This window comes from Cydia fagiglandana, chromosome 27, assembly GCF_963556715.1.
Source record: "Cydia fagiglandana chromosome 27, ilCydFagi1.1, whole genome shotgun sequence".
Taxonomy (NCBI): domain Eukaryota; kingdom Metazoa; phylum Arthropoda; class Insecta; order Lepidoptera; family Tortricidae; genus Cydia; species Cydia fagiglandana.
In genome coordinates this window covers 9930176-9951104 of record NC_085958.1, presented here as the reverse complement: position 1 = coordinate 9951104, position 20929 = coordinate 9930176, and the positions used below count along the sequence as shown (strand labels likewise).

The window sequence follows — 20929 nt, the reverse complement described above, 5'->3', positions numbered from 1 at the left end:
TCGTATGTAGCGGTCGTATTGCGAAGAAAATTTAAAAGTTGTCGATTTTTAGGGTTCCGTATAAAAAGGGTAAAAACGGGACCATTCCATTACTAAGAATCCACTGTCTGTCTGTCTGTAACCAGGCGTGATCCGTGATAGCTAGACAATTGAAATTTTCACAGATGATGTATTTCTGTTGCCGCTATACAGCAAATATTAAAAACAGAATAAAATAAATATTTAAGTGGGGCTCTCGTACAACAAACGTAATTTTTTGCCGTTTTTTGCGTAATGGCACGGAACCCGTCGTGCGCGAGTGTGACTCGCACTTAGCCGGGTTTTTTGCATTATTATACTCAATTAGGCTGCAATTATGTTGGTAATGAGCTTGAGCGAGTGTACGAAACAATTAGACACACAAATTTCAATTACAAGACTAATAAATACTATTTAATCAATTAATCGGTGGCAGCGTCGAGGCAGACATGAGAACAGTATTGGTGCTTAGTATTAGTAAGTACGAAAATTATGCTTAGTGCTATTTGGTGAAATGGAACAGCTCAGGAAGACCAGAACGGAACTCCTCTACGACATAAGTTCATATAGTCAGACCGTAAAAAGTCTGTGCAAATAAATGATTATGATTATGATAGTTCACCAGCTGGTAAAGGCTCTCTTGATTCGTCAAAAACTGATGAGATTAGCATTTGCATGTACCTATGCATTTAATTCGCATGTGTGGCAAAGTAATCAAATGCAAATGTTCATTTAAGTGCAAGAAAGGGTCAGTCAGTCCTATATCGTATAAAAAAATTTAATTGCTGTAATGGGAAAGGCAATTAATATGTATTCCCTATCCCTACAAAAAGCAGTACCATCGTCGAGAGCACAATCTACTACTACATATATAGCTTTTATCGGCCTTCAGCGATTTATTCGTCGATCGTACACCTATGATCGACCAATAAAACGTTTGTATACCAAACTGTAATTGCGTACACAACACGATATTGCATACGATGGTAAAAAAGGAAAACACGACACGACACGACATGACACGAGGAGATTCAGTCGATGAGTAGAAAAATTCTTTATAACTTTTGCTTGCATTTCAGTGAGTCTGTTAAGTTTAGCGGTAGCAAGCCCTCATGCACCGTGCGGCTGCAAGCCGGACTTCGAATACTGCGCGAGCGACCACGCCACGTACCACAGCATCTGCGAGTACAAGTGCAAGCATCCCTCCACCCCCTTCCAGGACTGGTTTATCCTGTACTACGGCCCTTGCGTTCCCACGTCGGAGATAACCACTACGACTCCAAGAGGTTAGACTATAGCCAAGTAGCCACACATAAAGCGATTGACTTGCGCAATTTGCACAAGTACACCTATTGAGTGTTGGAACTGTTGGAAGACAGTGAAGATACCTAGTTTTGAAAAAGTTCCATGAAATCATCAATCATTTTACAAGCTTTTATTTAGTTTCACCTGACCGTTGTCTGTCTGTAATCAAATCTTGCAAGTTAAATTTGATCCGCTTCCCGGTTTCCGATTGAGCTGAAATTTTGCATACATTACGTAAGTCGGGTGACAATGCAATATTATGGTGTCATGAGCTGATCTGATGACGGAGACCGGAGGTGGCCATATGAACTATGTGATAAGACAACGAAACCTAATTGTGTTTGGGGTTTTTAGAATTGTCTCGATGAGCATTAGTTGCCTGTGGAAAGAAAAGTACAGTCAGCGATAAAAGCTTGTACCAAAAATGAAATTTTTGCCAAAAACTTTTTATTCTGTCATTTATTTGATAGGGCGATCAAATTAGATTTTTTCCAGTTATTAATTCCCAGCAAGCTGGAAATCATCTTAATACCTTCATTTTGGTTCTAAATTAGCTTACTTACTTACTCCGAGATTGTCCGGGAGTTGTGGAAAAAATGTTGCTCTTTTTCAGTTTTTTGCTTGTAGTTCAAAAAACGGTACGTCCGACGGAAAATTTGCTCTAATCATAATAAAAATTGACATCTGAGGATCCGAAAGATACCTTAATATGAGTTCGTAGTCAAATATTGTAAAAAATGGCCGCCGCATGAATTTTTTTGTATATATTCGTGTTATCCGATTTTTTTTTAACAACCTTGCTGGTAGCTGGTAGTGAGATTATAATTGATGGTGGGTCCCTTCTACATGGAGCGGTTTTATCAATCCAAGGTAAAATGTATCTCCCAAGGCCCTCAAAATGTATCCACACCTCCTGGGATGGAGCAAACTCGGATTATAGAATTTAGGACCTAATGAAGGTAATAAAACGATTTCTGGCTTGCTGGGAATTAATTCCTCAAAACGCATTTTTTGGATTATTGGATCTAATTTGATTGGCCTCTTAGAACATTGGGCACCATCTTAATAAACGTAAGTTATTGATCAGCTATAGTGAAATAAAATAAGTATATTTTTATTACCCATACAGACGAGGAACCACAGAAAATCGCTGTTTGCGGTGAAAACGGTAAGTTCTGTTTTAATAAGTTATTATAGTATATTAATTTAATTTGGTAAACACCTATTTATTTATATACTTAAATATACAGAGGTACCTAATACAATACAAATACATACTAAAAACTAAAATCAGACCGAGAAAATGTTTCCAAAATTTTTTAGAACATTTTTCAGTTCTGCGAATTCCTGCCCATCATATTTAGGGGTCATCCATTAATTACATCACACGTTTAGCGGGTGGGAGGGGGTCAAGAAAATGTGACATATTGTGCATGGGGGAGGGGGGAGACACAAACTTTGTGACGTCACTTTAACTTCATCAGTAACCGAAAATTTATTTAAATTATTTTATTCGCTGTACATTTAAATAACAAGTTTTTAAAACGATAATCTATATCGTCATCGATAATAATTTATGTTCGGGATTCTTCGGATGTCCTCCCCACCTCTAAGAGGACAACGGCCAACGCTGCAAGACCAGATTGCATACGACATTGACGCGCTCGCACGTACTTGCGTCCTTCTTAAAATTTTGATTAAAATAAAGCCAAATTATGTAATTAATTATCTTCAACGATTAAACGAATCATCAAGAAAGCATTTTTAATTGAAGAAACCAATCAACCATATTTTTGGTCCTTCGAACCGGATGTCATGCCTTATGATTTGAAGCCTAACCAGGATCTTCTGCCACATTAAGCATTAAGAAGAGGATCTCTTTATGGATTGCCTAAAATCGGTGACGTGACGGTGTAATGTGAGCCAGTGATTACAAGCGAAATCCACATAGCAACAAGCGAGCGGTCAGAGTGAGTCCGAACCATTTTGTTTGCCCCTTAGGTATTTGTAACTTTGTGCCTAAATCACTGCCTTCTTATAGTTATTTTATTAATTATTGTGTGGATTATATCCCCCTGAATCGAATTTAACAATAAACCGCATTAAGGATCGGTTAATTTCCATAATATTTCAAGTTAAAATCTTTAAAATTATAACTACACATCTAATTATCCTAAACGCGAGCGGCCGGGCGCTGCATAGCGATAAGGAATACAAAAGGCAGTGAGTACTTGCATTCTGGTATGCCGATAGATTTATTATTACCCGTTTTTTTGCAATAACTCTTAAATAATTTATGCTCGGAAATTTCCTACACTAAAATTACGTTTTCCTGTCAATTATTTCGTGTATTCATTTAATGTTATTTCGCCTTTTTTTTCAATATCGTAAATATTGAAATGTAAATGGGTTTATTTCGTATTTGAGTATTATTTTGAATTAATTTATTGGTTTGATTAGTTCGACTAGTGCGAATTAAATCAAATAAATTGGAATTATTTAATGTTTAAGCATTTATATGTTGGTATGAAAAAACAGTAATTAAAAATATTGAACGATTGTTGCTAACTATTAGATATTTCATTTAATTGGGAAATATTTACGTGCTATTAAACAATAGTATTAGTGAATATTTATTATTGTTGCAACTTGTAACTATATACATAAATATTATAATTTAATTTCAATCATAGAGTCTGTGCGGAAAGAGAAGAGTCGTGGGATTTGAGGGCGCGCCAGTGCTATTTTATGGTTTTTGCTATGCTGACAACACTGGTCACGTGATTATAGTACGACACTAAAGGTCATGATACTTGAATCCCTTTTGTTCCGGTTTTTTACCACGGCTTACTAAACGGATCCTGGTTGTGGTGTAGGCTCGTCGACTCAATCCTCTGAATTAGCGCAGGCACTAGTTTTCTTTTTAAAACACACTCTTGTTTTTATGTCTCAGATACTAAAAAGTGACAGTGCGATTGACAAAAACTGCTAAAACTAGTTAAGAATCTGCCCAATACCTAATACCAAACAAGATAGAGTCTCATTTATGTACTGCCTAATCTGTGCAGTCCAACAGTTATTTTAATATAAAACGGTAGATTGGGTAGAAATTGGGCAATAGAACTGGAATTTTACTATCTGGGATATATTTCACCCATCGTAAACTTGACTTGTAATGTATGTGTACATTATTAATAATAAATATGAATATGTATAAAAATAGTGCATAAGTAGATAGGCCTTATATTGGGATACGAGTATGTCCGGTTCTCTCATCTCACGATATTTTACTTCGCCGAAAAGTCACTGCTAAATATGAAATATAATTTTGTATAACAGAACCTAATAAACGAACTTACAAATAAAGAAATATTTTATTAGCAAAACTTTTATTCAGAACCTAGTAAACAAACTTACAAATAAAGAAATATTTTATTAGCAAAAGTTTTATTATTTGGAATCGAGGTCCGAATTAAAATATTCAATGTCACTTATGTTTGAGCTAGCTTCAGAATAACCAGACACTCATAGAACTATCTTCATCAGAACTGGATGTGCTTGAATCCAGCACGTAGATTACGAATTCTTGCATAGCACCTAGGTACTTAGCGGTCTTTTATTCGAGATACCGTAGGTACTTTTACACAATCCTGAAAAAAAAAATACATATAAATATGCATAAAATGGCAAGTATCAAGCCTATTTGTCAGTTATTTTAAAGATCATGAATGACCTGCATATTTATGAAAATTAATATATTTTGAATGAATATACTTACCGATTATGTACCGGAGACAAGTTACTTAGGGGGTTTATCAAATAATTAATTATTTAATATTAAATACAACATCAATACCCGTGAATAGCGGAAACACGTTCCGCGACTTTTTGTCAGTCGATAGCCGTTTTCTTCCCGCTGACAAAACCGAACAATGTTAAATATAATTTTCCTTGTGGTTTTATGTACGGTTTTATCGTGTTTTGAAAATATTATATACATAAGACTTGCGGTTTTTTTTAATAAAAATATACAATGACAGAAGTTTGTTTACTTTTTACAAGACAGGTGTCACAAGGTTTGATTGCCATATAAAATTTTAAATGTTAGTTCCCGTTTCTGCCACGACTCTTCTCTTTCCGCACAGACTCTATTAGAAACTTCATTTAAACATAATGGCACGATTAGCCGAGCTGGTGAAAAAACGGGGAACTTATAAAGGTCGTTTAACGAAATTTCAAACGTATGTAGATGCTTTTAAGGATGTTTTACATTGCAGTGAAGTCGAGGTTTTGGAATTAAAGCTACGTATGTCTAACATTGAAGCGATGTTTGCGGAGTTCGAGGAGGTTCAGACCAGCATCGAATGCCTGTCTCTCCCGGAGGATGAGGTTCAGACACAAACAGCACAAAGGTCAGATTTTGAATCACAATATTTTGCCGTGCTGGCCAGGGCCCAAGAGATATGTAACGCAAATAAATGTAACAAAAGGGCCGGCAGACGTGTTGCTTCTGAAACCTTCTACTCTTCGGCCGGCGAGAGTGATGATGACGTCGCGTCGGTGAAACAGGTACATAAAGGCGTTGCTAGTGTTAAATTACCCATTATTCAAATACCTAAATATAGCGGCGATTATGAGAGTTGGCTTGAATTCCGTGACGTTTTTACCTCTCTTATACATACGAATAAAAACATTGGCGATATTCAAAAATTCCATTATTTACGAGCTTCCTTGGAGGGAGGCGCTGCTCAAATCATACGTGCGTTAGAGTTTTCTGCATCCAACTATACTTTAGCGTGGAAATCTTTATGCGAACGCTTTGATAATACTAGGCTATTAGTGCAAAACCACGTAAAGGCAATTTTTGATGAAGAGGCAATAAAAAAGGAGTCTGCTTCATCCATACGTAGGGTTGTAGATGCATGTAATAAAAATTTGCGCGCGTTACAAATTTTAGGCGAACCAGTGGAGAGTTGGGATACACTTATTGTTTACATTATATCCACAAAGTTGGACACTCTCACACTTCGCGAATGGGAAGAGCACAAAGTTACACACGAGAAAATTACATTAGATATATTCATTAAATTTCTTAAAAATAGGGCAGACATCTTGGAGACTATTGAGTTAAGTAAAACGACAAGTAACAATAAACAAGATTCATCATCGAAGGTTACAAATAGACATGTTCGTGGCTTAGCTGCAGTTGTGAAGCCTGCCTTTAAAAAATACAATTGTCCACATTGTAAAGGTGATCATCCCTTGTATTTATGCAATCAGTTTGCTCAGCTGGATATAAACGCTAGAGAACAATTTGTGGGACGAATGAAATTATGCAGTAATTGTTTAAGGGCAGGTCATAACTTACGCGCGTGTAGACTCGGGCCGTGCCGACAATGCGGCAACAAGCACAATTCTTTATTGCATAGGGACTCGAGCTCCACCAGTAATGCGGCACCGGACACAGCAGCTCCGAGCACGTCGGCTCCGCGCGCTGCGGCCGCTGCAGCTCAAGCTGAATCAAAGGCAGCTAATGACGTTATCACGTCCATGTCAGCGACTAATAAACAATCTTCGAGCTCGAATCGTCGAGCTCTTCTTGCCACAGCGATGATTCAGGTTATAGACGTTCATGGTAGACCTCATGAAGTTAGGGCAATGTTAGATTCCGGTAGTGAATCCTGCTTCATGACAGAGTCACTTTACCAGTCATTAGGTCTACAGTCTCAGAATATCACATCCACAATAACTGGCTTTCAAGACCAGGTTTCTGTGGTAAAAAAGGAATGCGAAGCTATAATACAGTACAGAATTAATTCATTCAAAGCAAGCATTAAGTTCTTAGTGTCGCCAGTCATAACTTCAACCCATGATGAAGTCTTTAATGTAGGCACACTAAATATCCCTTCGGGAATTACGCTAGCAGACCCAGAATTCTTTAATCCGTCAAGTTACGATATACTACTTGGCGTGGATATATTTTGGGATCTGATATGCTCTAATAAAATTAAATTAGGCAAGGGTCGTCCACTTCTTGTAGAAACTGTGTTCGGATACATAGTTTCTGGCCCCACTGGCCACCGAACGTCAAGCAAGATTTTATGCAATTTCACGAAATTCGATGAAATTCAAGATCAACTTTCTAAGTTCTGGCAGATAGAGGAAGTTCCAGCCATTAAGGAACCGGTGTATACTACTGAGGAGGAGTTGTGCGAACAACACTTTAAGCAAAACATGTCACCTAGACATGTCCCTAGTGCGCAAAACGTTCAAACTGATAAACAAGACCAAGTGCGGGTAGTTCGAAAAACTCGCGCGGCTAGAAGATGTTGATGTCAACTTGAGCCAGTCTTCTCCGAGACCACGGGGACAACGCCGTCCTCGAAACGTCGGAGGTAAATCTTAAAACTTAAATACGCGATTAAGTCCCGTTGTGCAGTTTGATAATGTTTAATAATCGTGAAAGTTTAAATCAGTGTAAAACATGTCACGTAAAGAAGACGGTAGATTCTCAGTAGGAATTCCTCTGAAAACCAGTGAAAACGAACTTGGCCATTCGTTCGAACGTGCCAAGTCGTGTTTTTTGGCGCTAGAACGCCGGCTGATGAACCAGCCTTCGTTGAGGCTCATGTATGTTGATTTCATGAAGGAATATTTATCATTAGGTCACATGACATTAAGTGACATAGATAATCCTCATGAAAATTCGTACTTTACGCCACATCATGGCGTGTTGCGTGAGCAAAGCACCACGACAAAGTTAAGAGTCGTGTTCAATGCAAGTGCGCCTACCAGCTCTGGCTTATCCCTGAACGATATCCAAATGGTAGGGCCCACAATACAGAGCGACTTGCTTTCTATACTTTTACGATTTCGGCAACACCGCTATGTGATGGCAGGTGACATCGAAAAAATGTACAGACAGGTGCTCGTTAATGAGAATCAACGTCACCTGCAGCAAATAATTTGGCGTGACGACCCATCAAAGCCCCTCCAGACGTATACGCTAAATACAGTCACTTATGGCACAGCCTCGGCTCCGTTCTTGTCTGTACGTTGCCTTAAGCAAATTGCGGACGAATGTGACAATGAACTGGTGCGCAAGGTCATTAGTGAAGACTGTTATGTTGATGATCTGTTGACGGGGCAAGAAACTGCCGAGAGTCTCTTAGAACTTCGTGCTCTGATTTCAAAGGAACTGGCGTTAGGTTGTTTCAACCTGAGAAAATTCCGATCGAACCTTCCTACATGTAGCGACGTGTCCGACAGTAGCGTTGGTTCAGCCATTGTCGATTTGAGCGAGCACGAACAGTCGAAGACTTTGGGCCTAAAATGGTCGCCGTCAGACGATGTTCTGCAATTCGATATAAAGACTGATCCCACTCTAGATGTCACCAAGAGAGTGATCTTATCCACGATTTCTCAAATTTTTGACCCTCTTGGGCTGCTTAGCATTTTCATTATTATCGGAAAGGTCATCCTCCAGAAACTCTGGTTGCTCAAAGTGAGTTGGGATAGTCCATTGCCTCCAGACATCGTCAAGTCATGGCTTAAGTTTGTACTCGATTTAAGTCACCTTCAGAAACTCAAGATACCACGGCACGTGGTATGCGAGAATGCAAACAACATACAACTACACGTATTTTGCGATGCATCTAAGGATGCTTATGGCGCTTGCGTTTACGTTAGGTCCGTAGATTCGTTGGGCAATGTAAGGGTTCGTCTCTTATGCTCAAAAACGCGCGTCAGTCCAATAAAGGCCGTGACGATCCCGCGTCTTGAACTTTGCGGCTCTTTGGTGGCGGCTAAGCTCTTGGACAAGGTTTTGCTAACTATACGACTGCATGTGGACAGTTGTTTCTTGTGGACAGACTCCGCTGTGGTCTTAGGTTGGCTCAAAACGCCACCAAATAGGTTAAAGCCATTTGTTAAAAATCGGGTGGCTGACATACAAGAAATGACCAAATCACATTTCTGGCGTCATGTGCCTACTGCCAGCAACCCTGCGGATTTATTGAGTAGAGGTGTTAGTGCTGCACAAGATGATAAATTAGAATTTTGGTTTAGTGGACCCAAATTCTTGTTAGAAACTGAAGACTCGTGGCCGAACAAGTCTTTCGATCAAGGTCAATCAGAATTGCCCGAAGTAAGATCAAATGTAGCATCAATCAATATCAAAGAAAAGGAGTTGTTTCCATTTGCACGTTTCTCAAGTCTACGTAAACTTAAAAATATCATGGCTTATGTACAACGTTTCATTGCAAATTGCAAAACTAAAATTAAAACAAAGGGCACTTTATCATTGTCTGAAAAACAATCCGCATACGATTCTTTAATAAAACTGTCGCAAAAGGAATCATTCGACGAATATGATATTTTAGCTAAAGGTAAACCGTTACCTACAAAAAACAAACTGTTGTCGTTAAGCCCGTTTATTGACGAAAAGGGTCTAATTAGAGTAGGTGGTAGAATTAAAAACGGTAATTTTACATTCGAAAAGAAACATCCAATCTTACTCGTGTCTAAACATATTTTAACTAAACTAATATTTCGTTTCGAACATATACGCTTAATGCACACAGGACCTCAACATTTGCTAGCTTCAATTCACGAGGAGTTTTGGCCTATCGGGGGCCGTAATTTAGCTCGTTCTATTGTACACAATTGCCAGCGTTGCTTTCGTCTCAACGCACAGACAGCCCGTCCGATGATGGGAAATTTACCTGAGCAGCGCCTTCAGCCTGGCTATCCATTCCAGACTACAGGAATGGATTACGCGGGTCCTATATTAGCACTTAATAAGAGAGGTCGCGGTAGCAAGACAGAAAAGGTATACATCGTCATATTTATCTGTTTCACCACCAAATGCGTACATCTCGAACTCGTCAGTTCGCTATGTAAAGATTCCTTCCTAGCCACGTTGCGTCGCTTCATTGCTAGACGATCTAAACCTGCTACCTTATTCTCCGATAATGGAACTCAGTTCGTGGGAGCACGAAATGAGCTTTATAAGTTCCTCAACGATAATGCAAGTTCTATAATTGATGAAATGTCTAATGAGCGTATAGACTTCAAATTCATACCTGCATATGCACCACACATGGCCGGTCTGTGGGAAGCCAATATAAAATGCATAAAAGCCCATTTACATCGCGTGTTAGGGAACGCACACTTAGTATTTGAAGACCTCTATACAATTTTAGTTCAAATTGAGGCCTTACTAAACTCACGTCCCTTAACCCCACTCTCGACTGACCCACGTGACATGAGACCTTTGACCCCGGGGCACTTTTTGGTAGGACGACCGATGACTGCTTTGCCCTCGCCTCCGCTTGTCGACGTTAACCAGAACCGTCTCACTCGTTTTGAAAGGCTGGAGCAGTTACGCCAACACTTTTGGGCCAGGTGGCACAAGGAGTACATTACTGAACTTCAACAACGCACCAAGTGGCGCACGTCTAAGGGTCAACAACTAAAAAAGGGAGCATTAGTCCTCATTAAAGAAGAAGGACTCCCGCCGATGAAGTGGCGACTGGGCCGCATCACAGAGATATATCCAGGGAGCGACGGAATCGCCAGGGTCGCGGATATCAACACTGCAAGAGGAGTGATACGCCGTGGCTTCAACCGCATCTGCCCGTTGCCTACCACTGACATCGACGAGTTGAAAGTTAACCCTTTCAACGCCGGGGGGCATGTTCGGGATTCTTCGGATGTCCTCCCCACCTCTAAGAGGACAACGGCCAACGCTGCAAGACCAGATTGCATACGACATTGACGCGCTCGCACGTACTTGCGTCCTTCTTAAAATTTTGATTAAAATAAAGCCAAATTATGTAATTAATTATCTTCAACGACTAAACGAATCATCAAGAAAGCATTTTTAATTGAAGAAACCAATCAACCAATTTATATCGTCAAAAATATTTTGATAAAATATTAATAATACTTAGGTATTAACTTAATTCGATTTGGCGATTTCGTAGAAAAAATGTGACGTCACACTATGGGGGAGAGGTTTGCCAAATGTGACCAAGTGTGACAAGGAGGGGGGAGGGGTAAAAAAACCTAGAAAATCGTGTGACGTAATTAATGGATGACCCCTTATTATGTTTATGCTTTTCATCACGCCATAAAAAAACGTTAGACCGAATTTGTTAATTAAGTTATTGGTACTTTAGTAATTGATATGATGTAATTGGAAGAATGTTCTGGAACATTAACTATGTTTAGGGTTATGAGACAAAATTATAGTTTTTATCATTACCGTGGTAGTCATTACCACGGAACCACGGTATTTTTCGACCACGGTAATGACTATTCTTCCACGGTAAGAACAAAAAAAGGGTTTTCTTAAAACAAAATTTGCCGAAGGAGAGTAATTTTTTCTTTGTTGTATTTTATTCATATAATATAATATTTCACATAAAGTGAGAAAAATAAGTCATTGTTACTAAAGTAAAGGACCGAATAAACGTCTGTAGAGATATACTGGGTCAAGCAAATCTTGTCAGTAGCAAACGGCGGCAAATTTGAAAAATCGCGGGTTAGCAACACTGTGTTCGAATAATTCGAAAATCGCGTTTCATCTGTGCTTTATCTGTGGAATGTGGATCGCGAATGACAGCCATCATCTTTGTTTACATTCTGAATCGATTCTATTTCAAGAGATATTTCTGCTGTGTCACCATTAAATACCAATATATTAAATAAGATTGTGCTTAATCAAAGCTAAGATGCCTACAATGCCTACGGTGGCAACTGAGAAATCTAATAAAATATTAAAATCCAGTAGTAGGACATCTACCTGCTGAAGCAATGATTTTATTCATACATTCTTGTTTAACGGCATAGTCCACTTCTAATTTTATTTTCAGATCTTAAAATTAGTTAATCATTTTTATCAACATCACACACCGCTTTTAAATTGTCCGTCCATACCTATTAATAACAATTTCAAACATTTTCAATAGAGAATCCGTGAGTGACAATTTGAATTGACGGGCGCGCTCAGCGGAAAAAAAAGTTTAGGTTCGATGTACATTGTACATTGCTGCTTTTCTTAGCGCAATACTACTCTTTGAGTGTTGCCCTACTTTAGTTTGCTTTACATTGCTACTGACAAGATTTGCTTGACGCACTATAGTTGATAAGTCATGCGCTGTACAGTAAAATAAAATACGGCCCAGAATTGATCCCTGGGGAATCCCTCTGGTGACCATAGGCTTTACGCAAGCTCCTGATGACACTCCTCGGTACGAAGTGAACCATATATGTCGAGTGTTTTTCGAATCAAACACGTGAGCGACCTGTTCTTAATATATTTAAAATACCATGACTTTGCTGAGATTGGAATACCATCCCAAGTAGCATTGCAAGCTGTATATAAGCTGTATTCCAGTTTATTTGTATACTATAAGCTGTACAGTTAAGCTGTACAAAGGCTGTATAAGCGCTTATACAGCCCTTATAAGTCAAAAAAGGGCCCAAATTATACAGCCTTTGGCGTTATTAGAGCTGTAGAGTAGCTGTATAAGCAATACATAAGCTGCATTATAGCCGCATTACAGCTATATTTCGGTGTAACAGGAAACCTTAACACTACAGATAATCTCTTATAAGTACGATATAAGAATATGAGTTTTAAATGAGCTTTTAAAAATAATTACAAGAGAATAATAATCATTTAAGAAACTAAAATGTCTTAATCTTGTTTATCCGTAAAATAGTAATGGCGACAATAAAGTGTCATAGTGGATGGTAAAAGTAAAAGTAAATACATATTATAGAGGTCTTGAGTGAAATATTATGTTATTGGTAAGTGCCGATTATTATTTATTGCGAACCTATGTATCTTTTCTGGCAAAATATTCACGCGCCTGCAAAATAACAAAGAGAAACCATAAGGAAAATATCAAAAATCGGTAAAGTTAGTGTTTGTTTTTAAGGTTAGAATATCAAAAATATTTATAAATATTAATTCTAAGGCTAAAGTTAATTTATTTTAGCTGGTCATCATAACACGATGTTAGTCTGCTAAATATTTGCAAGTATTTCATTAATTATATTTACAAATACGTTTTATTTTCATTGTAAAATGGCGACAATTTTTAAACAGCCTACAAGTTAGTTGGAGAGTATTATAATCTTAGTAGCTGTGCTGTGTAATAAATGGAGTATCATTTACAGCTTTTGTAATTAAAACAGCTTTATAATAGAATATTTGTATTCGTTTGGCTGTATTTCGGTTCTTCGTACATAAGTTATAAGTCTCTTTAGAAATCCGTATAACAAATAAAAAAACCCTTAGGTCCAAATGTCTATTTCTATTCTTCGTTCCATTTCATAATTTTCTAAATTATTAATTTTGTTCATTACATTTTTTTTATTTTCTTGGTCGAAATATATACTTATACGAGTGTAAAATTACGCCAAAATATACAACTCTGTCAGTAATACTGAAAAAAGCTGTACTATAGCTGCCATTTATTCTTTTAGTTTTATAATACCCTTACAGACAGAAGTTATACAACTACTATTCTTATAGGAGAGTAAAATTACGCCATAAGAAATAGCTTTAAAACGGGGTTGACAAATACATTTGTACAGCTACAAGTACCAAGTGATACTACAATACAGCCGGTATACAGCTTTTACGATTAAATTAGCTTGTAGTGTATCACAACACTTAAAGTTTTAAAACGGACTTGACAGATACTTTTGTACAGCTAAAAGTGCCAAGTGTTACTACAATACAACCTGTATACAGCTTTTACGATAGAATTAGCTTGTAGTGTCTCACAGCACTTTTCGTTTTAAAGTAGTTTTTTTATATTCTGATAAAGCACCCCATGCTTCCGCAGAATCCTTTATAATGATTTTATACAGCTTGAGCTGTATAATGTCTGTAAAATACCTTTTATGCAGCTTAAATCTTTTCTGACACTCTTATACGTCCCTTAAATCACTCTAAGTTCTAAATTGGCTGGTATATTGATGTTGCCGACACTTCCATGCTGCTTGGGATGACTACTGTGATTGTATCAGGATACGAGCGGGCGCCGCAGACCGGCGGCTGCTACAAGTTTCACTGGGTCACGAAGGCCTGGGACGCCGCGCGGGCCACGTGTCGTGACGAGGGGGCAGACCTGGCTATCATCAACAGCGACACCGAATCTGAAGCACTCCGTGAAATTTACGACAAGTATTATAATAAGATCGTTGGTGCTTATGATCCCACTTACGCTATAATTGGCTATAAAGAAGTACGTGGAGAGGGCTGGGTGACTATAAACGGTAAGAAAAACTTGTTAACTTCATAATGTAATCTGGCTTGAGCGTATTATCAAAATATTTTTTTAGGAACAGTAAATTTATTGACATCTTTCGACAACTGTATAAAATCTTTATAACGCCATTTGACTTAATTTGATCCTTGTTCTTTCACTGATATGTGTTTAAATGTCAAAAAGTGTCGTCATCTACTTAAATACTCTCCGAGTATAGGTCAATAAAGGTCATCGCCATCGCTCGAAAATATACCTTTACCCTACCCCATACCATACCTCTTGCGCGTCTTCAAAGTTCTTTAGGCTCATCTTAACACGAGAACGCCATTCTGGCCTGGCCACTGAGAAGCAAACTTTTGTCAGGTTCTATACTGCAAGCAGTGAGGTGGCGCTTAAGCACGTCCTTGTAACGTAGGTGCTGCCCACCTTGGTTCCGCTTACCAGCTGATAGTTGGGAGTAGAAAATGGCTTTCGGTAGTCGGCAATCACTCATACGCCAAACATGCCCACACCACCTTAGCTGACCCTTCATTAAGAGCGCCTCCATGCCAGGCATCTTGCAACAACAAAGTACCTTCAGTGTTGGGGACGCGATCTTGCCATTTTAAATTGTAGAAAAGCACACCACTTTAAAAGATGATTTCATTGACAGGTGACTCGCTGGCCGCCGCAGGCTTCGAAGAATGGGGGCACTGGGAGCCTAACAATGCGAGAGGCCTCGAGCAATGCGGCTGCGTCTTCCATAAGAACGGTCTACTCAACGACTGCGAATGCTTTAAGCCTTTTCCGTTCTTTTGCGAGATTCCTGTGTAATTTTCTTCCTGTTTACAAACCTGCGACTCTTTGTTTTCAGGAAACAGCAAATTATAGTCTGCCAAACTATATCTGTCAGTAAAAAAGCGACAAATTTAAAAAATGTAGGCGCATGGGTCATTGTCCCATAGAAAATTTGAATTTCGCGCCTTTTTGCGACTGACAGAGTTGTTTGACAGACCATATTATAGAGTTATATTACAATACGTGATGTCCATATTAAACTTTCGTGAGACATATTTTAAATTGCACGAGTTGCAGTCGCCGCGAGCACTCGAGCCTGAGGAAGGACCCCCGACGGGCCCGAAACATGTCGCTAATAGCGACTAAAAATTCAAGTGAGTGAAACCGTTTAAACAATTGTCGTATAAACAATTTATAATACGTGATGTTTTATTTACGTTTCAATCAACTCAAAAGCCATAAAAAAACACTCAGAAACTATAGACTGGGTGTATTTTTTGAAATTCTTATACTTAGAATAGAATAGAAAATAATTTATTTGAAACAACACATCTTAAAATTACCTAATACAGACAAGCATATGTAACATACTCGTAGGTTAATGTAATTGTTTGTTTCAAAGAGGATACCGCTCAGCATGTGTCGGAGCACTTAGTGCAACGTGCAACGTTTTCAGTCGACCCTTGAACTTATAAAATAAGAAATTAAACAAAAACAATGCGTAAAATAATAATGACCGGCATAAAAACAGAATTACAATTCTTTCAAAAACAGGAACTTAGAATGGGAACAGAGATGATTAGCCACATAATCGGATTATACAATTTTTGATTTGACGCCTTTGCTTTCCAGAACCTAATATGAGAAATTTAGATTTTAAGGGGTTTAAAAATAAACACAGGGGAGAGGGAGGCCTTTAAGGGGGAGGCCGATGTTCAGCAGTGGACGTCGTATGGCTGAGATGATGATGATGATGATGAAAAATAACTGTTTCTATTGGACCATTGACAAGTAATCGGGTAATCGAGACAAGTCATCATTTATAGCTATAGGTACTTGGAGGTCATCAGCATAAATTCTTGCGTCATTTTTCTGGACAGTTTTTTTTCTTCAAAATTTGAGGAAAATAAAGCTGTGACATAAGAAAAACTCAAAGGCTTAAATAACTGATCGTCATACTGAGCAACTTTTACTATGAGACCAACCTAGGGAGAGGACACAATTTTTTTTTTCATAGCAATTATTTCCGAAAATATTATGTTGTTTGTCAAAAAAAAAAACTTCTAAAAGGTCAATATTCTACAGCTGCACTATAGGATTGAAACGAAAAAAATCATCCCCACTTTTCATGTAGGGGAGCTACCCTAAAAAAAATTTTTTTTGCATGTTTTTAACCGCCTTCAAAAAAGCGGCCAAGTGCGAGGCGGACCCGCCCATGAAGGGTTCCGTAGCAGCAAGTAACATAATAAAATTGCGGTTTAAGATTTATGACTTATTAAAAAAACTACTTACTACAAGTTCTCGTTCAAACCAATTTTCAATGGAAGTTTGCATGATAATGTACTACAACATATATTTTTTTTAGTTTTATCATTCTCTTATTTTAGAAGTTACAAGGGGGGGGGGGGACACATTTTACCACTTTGGAAGTGTCTCTCGCACAAACTATTCAGTTTAGAAAATAAATAAGAAATCAGCAGATTTGACTTATTTACAATATGAGTGGTGGTTGTAGCGATGCTACATATTTGCCTATGATAGATACATACTTTTCCATACAGGATAACCTGTACAACATGACTGTCGCATTTCCAACAGAATAACATGCACCAGAGTATGACACTTATGTAAAACTGTAATGTACCTTCTCAGCTGTAGGTTGATTAGCATATCCTGCCTCCTGGCTAACTGGTTTCGAAGAAACAAGTCCAAAGAGCATGCCACTCGAACGGAACTTGTCACCCAGATTGTGCAGAGATTGTTGAACCAAACCTGGCTTCACGTATATCAAAATGACCCTCGTGATATATCCTAACTGCCCAAGTAGGTCACATCCTAATTTAATTTGTATTTTAGAATCATTTATGAAATTATATAAAAACATAAAAAAGACTTTCGTTGGGTAGCCGTAAGCGTGACAGCCCGGTGACAGCTAAGAATATAGGCGTTTTGTTCAAGCATAAGCAAGGTTATATTCCAAAGGAAACAAAGCAGAAACGTACGATAAAAGTATAATTATTAGTAATTATTATTAACCATTTAGAATATTACAAGTATTAATGAGCATTGATATTTTTCGAGAATCATTTGATTTAGAAAAGATTTAAGTTGGTTTGACGTTTAATGTGTTGATGTGAATCGAAACGCAACGTGTCCGGTAGGATTCTATTTCGGACTGTCACTTCACTTGGACTTGGAATGGGAATACGCTAGGATGTAGATGGTTGCTAATTAAAGATTAAGAGGGATTGCCTCGTCTCCTTCCGCCGCCTGGTCCGGCTGGTGGGAGACCGATTTGTAAAGTGCGTATATCGCTGTGCGTGAATTGTGCGCGTGATTTACTTAGTGCGTCCCGTGTCGCCGATGGACATGAGCACGGTTGGTGATCGTGTTCCCTGGCGCGCTGTTGCGCGTCCCCGATTTTGCTGAGCGTCATGCTGACGCTGCTTCTACGCCGTAGGACGCGGCCTTGACCTGCAGGCCGTGTGTCGGATGGCTATGCTGCCGTCCGACAACTCCAAGGTGTCTTCGTGCGGGTCCTTCCCGTGAAAGTCCGAGCGCCGCGGGTTGTTCTCGCCTTAGCTTGTCACAGCTGGGGCTCGATGAACGCCCGCCGCTGATCTACGTCGATCTGTCTGCTACGCTAAGTTCCAGGATGAAAGCTACATCCGGTATCCGTGAGTGCACTAGACTCTCGTTTTAGGTTTTGGCCAAAACTCCGCGTTTCGCCCGCCTCGCGACCGTAGATTAAGGATTGCCATAGTGTCACTCCACAGCCGCCAACGGCTTATAGAAACAAATTGTATTTTGAGTAGCGCCCGCCCTAAAGCGGAGTGCCTTGTAAGTAGTTAGCGGAGTATATTAAATTGCATGTCAGATATTTGGTTTTATCCTTTCAATATCCTACCAAGTTCCCATTAACCAGGTTAGAATAACAAGAGGACCCTTGCACTCCAATAGTCCAATGTTTTACTGCGGATCTTATCCGAGGCATCACTCCCATTAATTATTTAAACATTTAAAACATTATTATTTTTTATTCACCACAGTGCCAGCGCTACTTTAAACACAATTATTTTTTATTCACGACAATGGCGCCCGAACAAAGCTTAAATTAAATATATAGCCTGGTTATTGTGAGCTTGGCAGAGCGATAACATAAATTTATAAAATTTTTGTCATTTAAAAAATTTAATATTTAAAAAATTTAGTGAAATTATTTGTTTTAAAAATACAATATTAATTAATTTGTAAGTTTACTTGTGACAGGGTAGCAAATTCATCAATTATTACAATTATTATTAGGCTACACTATGACTAATTAGCATAGCGCTCAGCCACATATTATTTTTTTCACCATGCTCCATTTGAGAGGTAGGTAATTTATTTTAACACTTCCTGTATAAAGTGAAGTGTTACCAATTTATTATACTTTATTACATACCCTGACACAAGCAAACCATTTTTTCTACCGACATGCCGGACGGGGAAGGAGAGGAATTTCATGAAGTAGGAGGGGGGGATACCTTATCTACTCACCCCTACCCATGCCTAATGCCTCATTGTTTAATACGCGACCATGGGGTGCCGCGTTAGACAACCACCCGCCCGACCCACCCATTTCAAAAGTATTAAAATATTTATTCATTTTTATTTCTCAAACCAACTCAAACTTTTCATTCCGGTGACTTAGTATGATAGACGAGACACTCTAAATTTCTTGGTTTTTGACTTATTCGGTTCTAAATAGAACTACTTTATAGAACTTAAATGTTCATATTATTTGTTTTTGATTTTTTTTTGAAATTTGAGGAAATTGGTCTTAGAATCAACCTCAATTTCAGCTATCTTAGCATAGCATCTTTTAAAGTTCTACTGAAACGTGCACCATTTGTATGTGCTAAAGGTAGGGACATGTTGTCGAACGGCATGCTGCATTCCATTTGGAGTAGTATTCCTGATTCGTCACATAACCTCCGAATTTCCGACTGCTAGAGCAAACCGCTTTGTAGTTAAGGTAATCTGAAAAAATCAGTTACCATTTAATTTTAAAGCATTGGTTCAGTGACATTATGCTCAATGTTATATTTTACAAGGTGTAATTTCAAGTTAGTAACTTATTTTTCTATTTGGGTGAACTCAGGTAACAACCCATTTTTTTTGAGTATGCGTACCTCCTTGACTCATTTGGTCAAGATTTTTTTTTTCAAGCGTTTCCAGGGAAACCAAATTTTTTTGTGACTACACACCCTAAGGGTCCAGGGTGATGTAATTATATTGGATATAATTCACTGACTTAGACATGAAAAAGAAAACTAAGTTTTTTTTTTCACTTAGTGTAAGCCCGCTGGCTACACATTGGGATTTGACTTGAGTGTGAGCTACAAGTTAGCCTCCACTATTATTGATATTATTTGTAGATATAAATTAGCAACTAGTTACCACATTACATTAAGGTACTAGTAAGTTAATTTTGTAGTCATAGGCATGTACATAGTAGGGCATGCCATATTAAAACTTAATTCTTAATATTGCATTAGGTATATGATTACTTGTAATATACTAAATAGTAAGAATTTATAAATATAGTTGAAAATACTTAATATTTAAATTGGATTTAAATACTTTAGTGAACCTTAGAATAGGGAGTTAGCTTATTATTATTTAATTTTATGTTGAATAGTGGCTAGACCAGTCAATATAGGATTACTTGAATTAAAAAAAAATATTTTTTAGTTAGGTTGCAGAAACCACAGTGTAGTGGCCATGCACTGTGATTTCTAATAGAGTTAAAATTTAGAAATAAAACTTACAGTCCCAGAGATGGACATAGGTAGATTAAAACATAATAATATTTAGCATATCTGCATGTATAATTAACGTCCTAATGGATTTGTTGATTAGGTATCCGGTTAATTTATTTTTCTCCGGTTACCCCGGCTGCCTCGGTTAACCGGTGCTTAACCTCTTTGCCGAGAGAGGGGATATTGTAGCGATGCTACATATTTGCCTATGATAGATACATACTTTTCCATACAGGATAACCTGTACAACATGACTGTCGCATTTCCAACAGAATAACATACACCAGAGTATGACACTTATGTAAAACTGTAATGTACCTTCTCAGCTGTAGGTTGATTAGCATATCCTGCCTCCTGGCTAACTGGTTTCGAAGAAACAAGTCCAAAGAGCATGCCACTCGAACGGAACTTGTCACCCAGATTGTGCAGAGATTGTTGAACCAAACCTGGCTTCACGTATATCAAAATGACCCTCGTGATATATCCTAACTGCCCAAGTAGGTCACATCCTAATTT

General features: G+C 38.2%; 1 long non-coding RNA gene across 1 annotated transcript; it reads left to right on the top strand.

Annotated features, from left to right (window-relative positions):
- Positions 1–2454: 2454 nt before the first annotated feature.
- On the top strand, positions 2455–15422 carry LOC134677964 (uncharacterized). The gene is made up of 3 exons (XR_010100140.1): positions 2455–2491; positions 14371–14619; positions 15265–15422. It is a non-coding gene; the product is annotated as an uncharacterized LOC134677964 (long non-coding RNA).
- Positions 15423–20929: the final 5507 nt, after the last annotated feature.